Here is a 5756-nt window from a genome sequence, read left to right on the forward strand (position 1 = left end):
GGTAAGAAACCATCCAATGAGACTCTGATAAGGCTAAGATTTTTTTTCTTCTAACTGTTAGTTTAGTTTGTGTATTCTACTGTTGCAGTTTATTGGAATCGAGGTAAAAGTCTTCTAGCAGAAATTATGTCTATCAAAAGCTCTCCTAATCACAGCCTAATATGTGTCATAACTCTATTTTAAAATATAGTACTTTTAGGTTATTTACTATAGATTAATGAGATATTAAAAGTTCTCTTTTAATCAATTAGTTTTTAAATTTTGAAATGATTAGATTCCATCTCTACACATTTAGTTGGTTATAGAGTTATTAGATTGATTGAAATCAAAAATATAAGTTTATAAATTAATACTTATATTATTATGATATAAAATTTAAACAGCTAGATCGCTTTACTTCTCTGGGACTGTGTTTTGTAGCGGTAGATAGATGGATGAACAGGCACTTACTTAACCTGTGTGCAAGCTGTTACGAAACCGGGGGCATTGCCGATAGTGTCAGCGTCAACTTTCGACTACGATTATAACCTCAACTAACGATACGTGTATGGACTGATTAGAAAAGACAATTGGTAACAAAGTTAAACAGATGGATCAATAAATTTAGATGGTACATCCAATAATTAAGTGTGATGTAGAGATAATTTGATAACTATATTAAATTATTCATTCACAAGGTAACATCAAAGAATGGAAGAGAAACAAAAAGATGAATACAATAGTATGATAATTAAATATTCAATAGAACAAGGTAGGCGCCCACGCTTTGAGTAATTATTTGGTGAGATGTTGGATTTTTCACCGTAAGTTGTCTATTAACCGATTAATATACTCACTTTGTTCAAAAAATATAAATATTTCTGATATTTAAATTTTATACCAAAATATAAGTGTTTTTAACATGGTTTGTAATACTACTTATCACATCAATCACTTTTTCTTTCAAGTTATTTTCATCTTATCCTCATACAATTTCAACTCATTTGTTCTTCATTTAATTAAAGACATTGTACTCTTTTCTTCACACTATTAATCTTTGCTAAACAACCTACTAATACTTATATGTTGGGAAGAATAAAATATTATTAGGTGCTGCGTGTGAGTTGAAGAATTTATGTTCTGGCGTGTGTGATTATGCATCTTCCATGTAATCGGAAAATTGATAACTTTAAACTACTTTTCACTGCTTATAAAAATCCTTTAAGCCTTTTAATTTATGTCTAGCAGTTCTCGCATATTAATTATGGAAGCGATTATGTAGCACCTGCAAAATTTTAAATACTAAAAATAAACTGTTAGAATTTTGTATGTGCGTGTTGCGTACGTTTCTTTCATGTGTTTTGGGCATTCTCGCCGTTTGTGTATTTTTTGTTACATGAGAAATGCTCAAAATAACCTGACGAAATTAATTAATTAAATGATTATATAAATCGTGTCACTCCTTGTATTGTATCACAATGATAACACTTGATACTCCATCTTCCATCTTCATCGGACTAATCTTCTGCTTATCAACTCATTAAAGATATTAGTCCCTTTCATTTATCATCAATAATCCCAGAAACCACGTAAGGAGCAGATGCACATTCAAGAAGATATAGGGCTAGAGTAAGAATAAGGCAATGAGCCCTCTCTCTCCCCAGTTAGATCTGCTTTGCACATTTCCAACCAACTAGCTAGACAAATACGAGCTGATTTGTTTGGTTTCTTAAGAAAAAGGTCAAACGATATATTTGTAAATTAAAAATAATATATATAAATCTTTTATATATGTTCTTAGCGATATAATAGACAATGCTAAAAAATAAGCTATGCTAAAAAAAATCTCAAAATCAGCTCTAAATTTAATATTGAAATTTAAATTCTGACTTATAAGCATAAGTAAAAATGAAAAAAAAGATAGGAATGATAGCAAAACTAGATTAACCTAGCTGCCCTGGGCAGAATTGGAAAAGCACACATCATCACTGCCATTCTCGCCCTAAAAAACAACTGGATTATAGATGGTAGTTGCAAGATTTACCTAATATAGGGCCTGTTGGGGGACCTTTAGATTTTGAGAAGTAGCTGCTTGGTAGTCAGTTTCTAAGAATCTAGAAAAGCTTCTGAACCCAGCATGTCCAACTTCTGGATTCTTAGTTCATTTTCCAGAATCTTTAATTATAGATTCTCGAAAGCTGTGGACCATTTGGGGCAGCTTCTGACAGAAGCAGCTTTTGGGAAAAGCTGCAGCCGGAAGAAGCTCTCCAAAACATGCCGATAATTAATACATAGAAGTATACAAGCTTCTACTTAAAGGAATGGCTAATTAATATTTCGCATTTAGATGGTGCTAATTTTATTAAGCAAGCAACAAAATTGAATTGTAGAAATTTGCTAAGAAATCCAATCTTTTTTTTAGGGTAAACATCGCTAGCAATTTATTCATCTAAGATTAACGGTTTACAATCTTCCTCTAGAAGAAGAGCTAAGAACTCAGGGGCATCAAACACCCAATTACAAGAAAACTTATTGGTAATTCCTTCCTTCGCTAGCCGATGTGCCACCATGTTCGCCGAACGTCGCTTCCAGATAGTTTTCACCCCTAGAAAGCCACCCAAACCGGCTTTTATTTCCTGAATTAGCACGCCGTAGATTGATCGATTAAATTCCTTCTCCATTAGCATATTCACCACTACTTGAGAATCAGTTTCTATGATAACATTAGTAGCACCCATTTCCTTTGCTACTGCAATCGCCCTTCGGCAAGCCAGGACTTACACCATTGCGGCATCATTAACATGTGAAATGAAGTGAGCTTCTCCCGCCATGAACTCCCCTCTATCATTTCTCATCACCACTCCTGTAGCTCCTTCCTTTTCCTGTGACATAAAGCCGCCATCTATGTTGAGTTTCACCCAACCCACTGGAGGTTTTGTCCACCGCTGTGTCGGACAATGAAAAGAAACAATTTTCTGGTCCTTTAGACTCGACCATTCCTCCAAATGGAAGATAATTCTCGCCGCCACTTTAGATGGGTCTTGTGGAATCTCCACATGTTTGCCATCATTCCTTGCTGCCCACAAATTATAAAACGTAACAATCATTCCTTCGATAATTTGGTCCTCTTGGTCCACCATCCTATCCAAGATCCAAAACACTAATAATTTCGGGTTATTGCATTCCACTCCCGGGACTAGAAATTCATACTTCAACCTCTCCTCTACACCGCGCCACACCCAAATAGAAAATGGGCAAGTCCAAAATATGTGCATAGCATTTTCTTCCCTATTACAAAACAAACATCTTACTCCTTGTTTAATTTTCCTTTTTTGAAGCTCTGAGCCTAGTGCGAGCGCATTCTGGATGACTTGCCAAGTATGTACCTTCATTCTGTGCTGTACATCCACTGTCCACAATTTTTGCCATCCCCTGTGGGACCGAAAACTTAAAGATAACGATGCAGCAAAGTCACCAGTGAGTGTGGATTGCAAATGATAAGCTGACCTTACTAAAAAACCCCTGTCTTTGTATAGTTCCAGGCCACAAAATCATCCCCCTCCCAATCAGCAACTTGGATCTGCATCACATCCTTCGCATCTTCCTCATAAAGTACATCATTAACTTTTTCAGAATCCCATCTTTTGGTTCCTGGTATTAGTAGGTCACAAACAAACCTAGCATCTGACTGTGTTTTCCAACCAAAAGGCCTAGTTAGTCCCTCCCGTGGGATCTAGTTATCTTTCTGAATGTCAATTGATCTCCCATCCACTACCCTCCAGATAATCCCCTTTTTGAGCAGCTCCCTCCCATGTAAGATACCGCGCCAAGTGTACGAAGCTCTCTTCGTACAATTTGCCTCCAAGAAAGAACAATTCCTCAAGTACCTCATTTTGAGAACTTTTGAGCACAGCGACTCATGATTTGTGAGTAATCTCCATCCCTGCCTCGCTAGCATTGCCTGGTTAAAGCGTTCGAGCTCTCTCAAACCCAAACCACCCTCTTTTTTTGAGATACATAACCGTTTCCAGCTTGTCCAGTGTGTTTTCCTCTCTCCTGCCTTAGCTCCCCAAAAGAAATTTGCAATCATAGCTTTCAGTTGGACACATAGACCTTTAGGCAATCTGAAAACACTCATCGAGTACGTTGGTATTGTTGTAAGGACCGATTTAATCAACACTTCTTTACCCGCTTTAGACAAACTTTGCCCATTAAAACTCATAATTCTTCCCCACATTCTCTCTTTGCTGCTAAGAAAAGCTCCCATCTTAGTCATATGTTTTCTCTCTTCTTGCCCAAACAGAAGGAAAAAGTGAGAAATTGAGCTGAGCGGAAATACTTGTCTTATCCATTTGGAGCAACGGGATCGAGTTATAAAAATTAAATGGGATTTGTTCAATATATTTAAATAACTAGACACCAAACATGTAAACCTCAAATTTATTCAATAGAGAAGCAGAACCGGTGCTCAATTAATGTCCTATAATCCATCTTTGAGCCTAACATGACTGAGAAAACACATTAAGTGTCATCCATAATGGTAGACATAGGTATTCGAATAGTTTTTAATCTAATCGAAGGTGTGCATATATAACCCTAACTGAACAAGGGTCAAATATTTCAAACTTATAAAATGTCATTTCTGGAGCTATACCCTAATCACCTAAACAACGTTGGGGTCCAAAAACTTAGTCACATGAGTGTGATGAACTGATGTGACCAAGGCTTACCGCCGAAAAAGAGACCCTCTACCAAAACCAGACAATCATTCCCTTCAAACGAAAAACAATACTCACTGTTGACCAACATGTATAGATGATCCTAACATCACAAGATACATAAACAAAACATGATAACTCTGGCAAGTATAGTCAAATGCAATTGCGATTTTATACCTTTCCTTTTAGGATTGAGATTTTGCCCTCGTTTTTTCGAACCAAAGCTCCTATTTACCCTTATTTTGAATGTTTGTTTTTGTGTGACTAGATTAATCAAGTTAAAAAAAGGAAAAAACTAGGAACTGTACCATTATACCCCTTGCGTACGGTACCTATAGCACTCTCATATGTAGAAATATGGCTAATTAATACTATGCTAACTAATCACATTCGTGATTAATCTGGTAAGCACCAACTAGCTAGCTCAACACAGGGTGATTGATTGCTTCCCATGCCTTATCATCCTTTTGCTCCCTTCATTTACTGGAGGTGAAGCCACTGTTTCTTCATGTGACTATAGCTTCGACTTCTTCATCGACGGTAGTAGAGGGCATGCGGTGCAACTCATGACTATCCACTCTAGGTGGCGTTCTCTTATTGAAACTGCTAAACAGACTTTGACTTCTAGGTAAGGTAGGACACCTTAGCTATGTAACTAACACCATACATAATAGTAATAATAAATATTGTAATTAGCATAATTGCTATTTTAGTTTGTGTTTAATCATTAGGACCATGTCTTATACCAGAGTAATTAACTAATTAGGTTTTAAAAAAAAGTCATGATACCTCTACTAGTGGCAAAATGTGTACTGATCTAGCCTCAATGAAAATCAACCTGATACCAACATATATCAATAGGTATCTATCTTAAATACTACGTATTAGATATGATACTGACGTCACTTGATGTCATTGAGGTACTATGATATGGTATATCAACTTAATCAAATGCGATACGTACAATAATAGATCTCAAATAAAATTTTTTAGAAAATAGGATTGCTAAGAAAAGGTAAATGGAGCAAGATACCCCGCTGGATCGATTAACACTAGCAG

The sequence above is a fragment of the Oryza brachyantha genome, chromosome 3, assembly GCF_000231095.2.
Source record: "Oryza brachyantha chromosome 3, ObraRS2, whole genome shotgun sequence".
Taxonomy (NCBI): Eukaryota; Viridiplantae; Streptophyta; class Magnoliopsida; order Poales; family Poaceae; genus Oryza; species Oryza brachyantha.